Source organism: Sinocyclocheilus rhinocerous, unplaced genomic scaffold (genome assembly GCF_001515625.1).
Source record: "Sinocyclocheilus rhinocerous isolate Xijiao unplaced genomic scaffold, SAMN03320098_v1.1 scaffold303, whole genome shotgun sequence".
Lineage (NCBI taxonomy): Eukaryota > Metazoa > Chordata > Actinopteri > Cypriniformes > Cyprinidae > Sinocyclocheilus > Sinocyclocheilus rhinocerous.
Genome location: NW_015656152.1, coordinates 1,266,111 through 1,271,689, shown reverse-complemented (window position 1 = coordinate 1,271,689; position 5,579 = coordinate 1,266,111). Strand labels below are relative to the sequence as shown.

At 36.8% G+C, this 5,579-nt stretch overlaps 1 long non-coding RNA gene across 2 annotated transcripts in view; it reads right to left on the bottom strand.

Moving 5' to 3' along the window:
- Positions 1-1,442: 1,442 nt before the first annotated feature.
- The window catches only part of LOC107719442 (uncharacterized), an 11,778-nt gene continuing 7,641 nt past the window's right edge, over positions 1,443-5,579 (bottom strand). Inside the window, exons 1-3 of one of the 2 annotated variants that reach the window (XR_001637516.1) lie at positions 2,529-2,699; positions 1,645-1,701; positions 1,443-1,563 (exon numbers count right to left, since the gene is read on the bottom strand). This is a non-coding gene — a long non-coding RNA (uncharacterized LOC107719442). Of the gene's footprint in view, positions 1,564-1,644; positions 1,702-2,528; positions 2,700-5,579 lie in introns of those variants that run through there. The other variant, XR_001637517.1, reaches the window with a different exon arrangement.

Genomic DNA, 5,579 nt, shown 5'->3' with positions numbered 1-5,579 from the left:
TAGTGACACTTAGTCCGCATTTTAAAATCTTTATTTGAATGTGGCAACATTTTTATTTTTAAACCCTTATATATGGCAACATCGTGCTCTACAATATTTCTATGAATAAATCTCTGACAGAGACCCCTCCCCTATCAGCCAATCACTGTATGCATAGTTAGCAAGCACTCTGACATCATCCATAGCAACGAGGTCAACCCCGCCCTTACTCTTAGCTTATTAATTACTCACCCTCGTGTTGTTCCAAACACGTAAGACTTCTTCGGAACACAATTTAAGATATTTTTGATGAAATCTGAGGGCTATTTGACCCTCCCATAGACAGCAAGGTAACTACCACGTTCAAGGTCCAGAAAAGTACCAAGATGATCGACAAAGTAGTCCGTGTGACATCAGTGGTTCAACCGTAAAGTTACGAAGCTACGAGAATACTTTTTTGCGTAGAGAGAGAATTCTCTACTGCGTCACTTGTGGACGCGAAAAATGTGGAATAAAGTTGTTATTTTTGTTTTCTTTGCGCAAAAATGTATTCTCGTAGCTTCGTAACTTTACAGTTGAACCACTGATGTCACACATTTCATTTTTGGGTGAACTAACCCTTTAAGACTTCTCTCTATTCCTTAGTAAAAGTTTGTCTCAGCAGCTTTGTGAATAGGTTTTAAGAGAAAACTCAGCTAAAAACTTTTACTGCTATTTAGGAGAACTCTTAGTGCTAAGATCAAATGTTTAGTGAATACGTGCCCAGATTGGTAGAGTGCTCACCCAATCAATCACTGACAGATCTGAGCATTTGGAGCTCAGACTGTTTCAGTTCAGTTAGTGCTCTCAGAATAAACCATCTTTCAAATATTTGTAGAGTACGAAACAATAGTTTAAAGGCTGTTTTTCTTTCAGTCATTTCTAGTCTAAGCATGCATGTCAAAACTCTCTTTTCCCCAGGGAGAGATTAAAGATTTATTGTTAAATCCCCTTAAAATAATAACATAGCTGTATATTTGCTTTTCTTAAGATTTGTGAAACCCAGCTTTACTTCCAAAGTCATTCCATGCCAAACATATCAGTCATCCAAGCGGAAGACAAGATAGCAAAGCAGTTTTCAGAGTGAGTGCTGATCACAAACAAATGCTGTGATATTTTTCTGAATTTTTCAAAGAAACTTTGTTCTGTGTTCGACTACAGTTCTTCACTTTAGGTAGGGGTCAATCTCCGTTCCTGGAGGGCAGGAGCCCTGCAGAGTTAAGGTTCAACCCTAATTAAACACACCTGATCCAACTAATCAAGTCCTTCAGGCTTATTTGAAAACTACATGGTATGTGTGCTGGAGCAGGGTTGGAACAAAACTCTGCAGGGCTCCGGCCCTCCAGGAATTGAGTTTGACACCCCTGACTTAAGGGAATGGTTAATGAAAGACCAAAGATCAAGAGAAAGTCTAATGGGCCAGCCCAGAAGGAAAGTTTATTGCTCAGAGGTTTCTCTTGCACAGCTTGATGGAGTCATGTTGCGTTATACTTAAATGGTAAATATGTATCATCTTAAATGTCTCAGACATTCATCCTACAATTCCTTAGGAGAAATAAAAAGATGAATTAATCAATAGGTGACATACAGTTAGAGTTTTAAAGTGGATATTTTAGCATTTCTGACCATAGTTTGAGATATTGTTGAGACTTAGGCAAACTCTTCATTTCATCTCATTGGTGTCTAGGAGAAAGAAATGAGAAAGTAAAGAGATCTGATTTGTGATTTGTCACATCAGTGAAGACTTTTAGCTGCCGTAAACTTTATTTTGGTTCATCTAGGTGCGTTTTTCTACTATTTTAAGATGTTCCTCTACAGCAAACATCCTGGATAACAATGGTGTTTGCTTTTAAGTGGCTGGACTTTCCACAACCATATGTGCCTGTATTTGTTTAACTGGTCATTGAAATGGTCAGAAGCATAACAGACATACAGTGCTGGGTTGATTACTTAAATTATAGTCTGTTACTGATTACAAATTACAAATTGATTACATTACTGACTACAATTTTCAAGATTACTCATTTTAGGCTACGTTTTCTGACTACTTTTGGACTACTTTTTAGATTACTTTTGACATGCCTTGTTTACAGATTTAAATGGCATTATTTTTATATTTAAAAAAAAGAGAGAAATAAAATGTATGGTCATTAGCCAACATCAGAGAACAAGCAAATGTGTTGTTAAACTATTGAAATATTAACTTTAAATCTCAGAGGGACTTCAGGTACTTATTTTAGGTCAAAGTGGTTTGACAAAAAATTTAAAAAGAAAAAAGAATTGGGGAGAATCAATAAATTATAAATAATTTACTGCCATTGTGTGAATAATCTGAATTCATGTAACCCATAAAGTAACTGTAATCTGATTATGAGCATTTTAAAATGTAATTACAATTCCTTAATTTTTGGAATCTGACTACGTAATCCAGATTACATGTCATCAGTTACTAACCAGCACTGCAGACATCAACCAAATGCAATAAAATAAAGCAGAATACAGCTAACAACCTTACGATTCTCCATCTCCTGAAGATTCTTCAGAGTTCGTAGTCATTTTCAAATGTCTCTTGGTGAGACAGAGTGCTGCTTCCTGGGAACCACGGTTTTCTGTTTTTGATTATGTCCTTGTAGTTTCCAGTTGTCTAAATCTACAAGTTGACACTCCTGCGGAGTCAGGACGGAACTCTACATGGGTCAGTGAAGAGCAATTAGCTCTGATACATGCTTCATTTTACACTGAACTACACCCAGTAACATCTCTAAACTCCAGATATGCCTAGAAACAATCAATAGGCACACTGGAAACACTACTGCAATATTGCAAAAACATGATAAATATGTTGGATTTCTGCTTGAGACTCATCTCCTAATCATTTTTGAACATCACCAACCACCCAAAGCTGAGAAGACACACAACAAAAATTAGAGCCAACTTGCATTAAAATGTAAAAAAATTAATAATAATAATAATAATAATAATAATAATTCTGTCAGAAATTACAATCATGTAATTATTTTTTTCACTCTCATAACATTCTAAATCTGTTCCTAGAAACATTAAAAATGAATTTTTGAAACTTGCCTTGGCATTGCTATTTAGTTGCTATTGTATCACAAGGGTGTTGTTAGGCACTTGCTCATGGTATAATGGCGATAGGGTATTGCTATGTGGTTGCTAGGGTGTTGTTATGGCGTTTTGTGTGGTTGTCATGGTGTTATGAAAGATTGCTAGTGCATTGCTAGGTTGTTCTGGCAGGTCTTAACGTGTTTATTAAAAACTGAATTTTCTAACGTTGCCTTAGCATTGCAAGTTATTTGCTATAGGTGCTCAGTGTGGTTGCTACGGCTTTGCTAGGGTGCTGTTAGGTATTAACTTCTATTATGATTGGTAAGGTGTTGCTATGTGGTTGCTAGGGTGTTATGCATTTGCTGTGGTTTGTCAGGGTGTTATGGCAGATTGCATGTGTGTTGTTAATGTGTTCTGGCTTGTTATAAATATAAACTAGAAATGAAGAAATGCTTCATTGGCATGTTTTTCCCCTATTTTTTCTCTCCTCTTGTGATATGACATTGCAGGCCAAATAAAAGGTCATCACGGGTCAACTTTAGTATCTCTTATATAGAGCATGAGTTGTATGGCTTTCATGCTTCTTTCATGATGTTTTTTGTCCTTTTTGGAGCTTGACAGTAGTGGCCGCTTCTACCTGTTGAATGTCCAAGGGCTGTAAAGATTCTCACCAAATTCTCCTTTTGTGTTTCCTGGAAAATAATAGCTCATAGATTTGGATCAACACGGGGTGAGTAAATCCTTTTTGGATGAGCTACACCTTTAACGTTTCCTCAGCAACACGTCTGTTGCACAATATTACTCACCCATGACAGATGCGCATCTGAAAGCAGCCAAAACCGAACCTCAAACAGAAGTCTTACATAATATCAGCAACTATCTCAAATGGCTCAGACACCGCACCGGTCAAGAGAAAGTCACTAGAGGGATCATTGTTCATTCATCACAAACATTCTTTTGTTCCCATCTCGGCTGTTCGTGTATGACGCAGCATATTTCCAGTCAAACGGAGGCCGCAGGAAATCCATGGAGAAACTGACTGTATGTCTGAGAACTCATAAACTCTCCGTGTCTAGCATGTTCAGGATCAGTTAGTGGAGCACAAGGCGTGGATCATAATGCATGCTCTCTTTAGGAGCAGGAAACAAACCCCAAAGGGTTTTGCCCTCTCTTGCCCCTCCGAGGAGAGCCACAGTTTTTTCCAGCAGAGGCACGTCCAAGAGCTGTTAAATATTGCCGATTTTTCCCCTTGTTTTGGGTATCACTATAAATCAAGCCTGACTGTCATGGTTACATCATTTCTGAGCTAAATGACAGTCAGAGATGATATTTGACCTTGTCCTGAATGATGCCCTTATAGAGAAACAAAAAAATGAATGCTCAATTTGATATTGATCATCTACAATAATATCGTAATTGTTGCTTTAACGATGTGCGAGCTGACATCAGAGTATGAATGAGCATATGCAAAAAAACAAACAAAAACCTGTCTTGAGAGTCCAAAAGCATTCACTGCATGATCAAGTCTATTAGAATGCAGTCAGAAGGCCCTATAATTCAATTTATGAAAGCAAAAAAATGTAATTAGTAAAGTAATCGATTACATTACACATTTTAGGTAATATAATTAGACTACATTTTGATTTATCACATTGATTTAAATAACAATCTTATACCATATTGATATTAAAATACAAACAGAATGAAAAATTCTCTAAATTATGTATACTTTATTGCTATTGTGTAAATAATATGTAATCATGTAATCAAATTAAAATGTAACTGTAGTCTGATTAGGAGTATTTTCAAATGTAAGCGAATTACAAAAACGTAATTTTTGGAATCCGAGTAATATTACACAATATGCCGAATATCAGCATGTGAGCGTGATTGCGAATGTGATTATTTTATACAACAGTTTAACAGACAAGACGTTACTATTGAATGAGTTTAATTTTAGGGACAATAGTGTCTGTTTTGTTTTGTTTCTGTTTCGCCAACAAAAATAGTTCAAACAAAGCTGGAGCAGAACATTTGTGCGTCTCAGAGCAGCAATGAATCAGTTTTTGACAAAATAATTTGAGTCAATAATCCATTCATTATCAAAAAACTCCCCCAAAATATTGAGATGCCATTTTTTGTTAATATCGCACACCCCTAATTTCTATGTTACTGTTTTGAAGACGATGTGAGTGCTGTTTGCCTGTGGAAACTCACAGCTGTACTGCTGTAAATGCTGGAGGGTGTTATGGCAGATTGCTTGAGTGTTGCTAGTAGTGCTGGGCGGTATACCGGTTCATACCGAATACCGGTGTTTATTTTTGTTATGATATGTTTTTGTTTGGTATGTCGCTTAAACAACTTTGGGAACGCGACACTGTTTGAAAGGGGTCCCTTTTCACTGTTGCACTGTGGTGAGGGAACAGCTGTATGTGTTACTAAGCGTGAAAGTTCTGAAACTGAAGCTGTAGAACTAATAGAACGTGATGACA